Source organism: Sprattus sprattus (genome assembly GCF_963457725.1).
Source record: "Sprattus sprattus genome assembly, chromosome: 15".
NCBI classification, from domain to species: Eukaryota; Metazoa; Chordata; class Actinopteri; order Clupeiformes; family Clupeidae; genus Sprattus; species Sprattus sprattus.
The window spans coordinates 752,415-754,914 of record NC_137913.1 but is presented as its reverse complement, the minus strand read 5'-3'; the positions used below and the strand labels follow the sequence as shown (position 1 = coordinate 754,914).

The 2,500-nt window shown below is 43.6% G+C and overlaps 1 protein-coding gene across 4 annotated transcripts in view; it reads right to left on the bottom strand.

Moving 5' to 3' along the window:
- esyt2a (extended synaptotagmin-like protein 2a) overlaps positions 1-2,500 on the bottom strand; it is a 40,626-nt gene that overhangs the window by 11,672 nt on the left and 26,454 nt on the right. The gene's annotated exons all lie outside the window — the stretch shown is intronic.

Genomic DNA, 2,500 nt, shown 5'->3' with positions numbered 1-2,500 from the left:
TGTGTCAGACCTGCCAACATTGGAAAATGTGTTTGAGTACCACCCCGGTGCGGCGCGGTGCGGTGCGGTGCGGTGCGGGGCGCGGCAAGATTGTGTGGCCTTCATTTTATTAGTTATAATGCTGTTGTTGCATTATTGAACCAATCGACGACATTCTGAGCTAATACATAATGCAGTTCTGAACCACTTTAGAAGGCCTAATGAAATAAAATAAAAAGACTGTGATAACAGTTATAAGTGATAACTGTGACAACAAATTTGTAGCCTGGGATGTTATTTCACTCTAGGCTCCTTAGGAACTTCTCACACAATGGTCATGTTGTATTTTTTCCCTACCTCATACCTATCAAGTGTCATGATTCATCATTCTTTTTTCTCCCCACGTCTGATGTTTGAATGCAAGCCCAATTACATGTGATACCAGGACTAGACAACTGCTAAGACCAAATGATGGCGCTGTGTTTGCTTCTTTATCATTTAATTAAATTCTAGTCAGTGGAAGAGTTTTTTAGGCTATTACAGACATCCCAACCTGCAAAAAGTCATTTCAGGGAGGTATTCCCCCCCTAGGCCTACGTATTACTGTTGTGGTCCCTAAAAGTTATAAAAGCATAATATCATTCTACTTACCGAAACAGGCCAATCAGGATGCTCCTGAGGCACACACGCACACTGCCTCACACACGCACAGTCTCCAGGTCCCTCTCCCTCTCTGTCGTGCGCGCGCTACACAGATGCTAACACAGTTTGGAGCACGTCGCTCGCTCTAGATTCCGGGAGATTTTAAGTCATTTGAGGGCATCAGGGAGTGGTTATCAATATGCGGGAGACTCCCGGAACTTCCGGGAGACTATGGATGTCTGCTATTATCATTAGCCTATTATTTGTATTATTATTAGAAACATATAGCCTTTTACACTGTGACATGACAACAGCTGTGCGTAAGCATGTGTGGACACTGTACGTGGAAGGCTGCCGCGGACCTCTAGCATGAACTTGACAGATAGGCCTATGATTTTCTGATAATATGCATCTCACTGTGTTCGTTACCTGTTGCTCCTTGGTGACTGATGTCAATAATGACATTGCACACTGTGCAGAAAGCATGGTGGGGATGTCTAAAAGAACGGAGGCATGGCCATCTCTCCCGGTAACTATCAATGATTTTTTGCGATCTTTTTATTTTATCCGGTGGTTCTGCCATGGTAACATACTACAAGAGTTTGTCTAAAATAAGTAGTTTGAAAAAAACCCAAAAGCGTAAAGTCAAACCATTTATAACACAGCCAAGACACTTAGATGTATTTGCCATTTTAAATCGATGGCGAACACGAAAACCACATGGTTAACATCGTTGGGCTAAAATTAAATACATTTTTAACGTCTTATCTCTACATTACTCGTTAGTTTACCTTTAAGTGATTTTTTTGAATGTCCTCACTTGAAGAATTGGCCAGGTGTGGTCGGGAAGGGAGAGTTAGGTAAGTATTCATGAATGAAAAATCGCTAACTGACACTTAAACAGCGGTTGATTCCTCTGACCGCAGAGTAACCTAGTATTCTCTGATTTCGATGGTCATACAGGGGATAGTAACGGCAGGGGGTCTGTGATTGGTCAAACTCCTCTTCTGCTTCTTGCTCTGCTGCAGCTGCCTATGTACGCATTGGTGACTCGAGACAGACTGTGAAGTTTGAACCCATTGAAAACCGGCAATGCATTATTGAGCGTTATGCGTTCTTAAAAAAAAAAGATATATATTTTTTAGGTTTTGCGTACTTTTAGACCATCAACTCGTACCAGCGTACTTTGATGTCAAAATGCGTGCCAGGTACGCAAAATGCGTACATGTTGGCAGGTCTGGTGTGTGTGTCTCCATATATCCCCATCATCCGCTAGCATGGGTTTTCATATCACTGTTATGCCGATGATACCCAACTGTATCTGTCTTCCCCTCCTGAGGACAACACTGGCTAAAACTGTGTGTGTGTGTGTGTGTGTGTGTGTGTCTCTGTGTGTGTGTGTGTGTGTGTGTGTCTCTGATATATCCACTTGGAAGAAGAAACACCACCTTCAGCTGAATCGGACTAAAACAGAACTGATGGTCTTTCCATCCACCACAACATCTGTATCAATATTGACTCTTTATCTCTTGTTCCATCCAAACCAGCAAGAAATCTCTGAGTCATTATCGATGACCAACTTACAATAACCAACCAAATTGCCTCTGTCTCCCGGTCGTGCCGCTTCGTGCTTTACAACATCCGCAAAATCAGACTATACTCATTTATAGGAACAAGCTGCCTTGCACTACCAGAGCAGGGGCGTCCCTCTCTACCTTGAAGAAGCTCTTGAAGACCCAACTCTTCAGAGAGCACCTCCCTTCCTAACTCTTCAGAGAGCACCTCCCTTCCTAACTCTTCAGAGAGCACCTCCCTTCCTAACTCTTCAGAGAGCACCTCCCTTCCTAACTCTTCAGAGAGCACCTCCCTTCCTAACTCT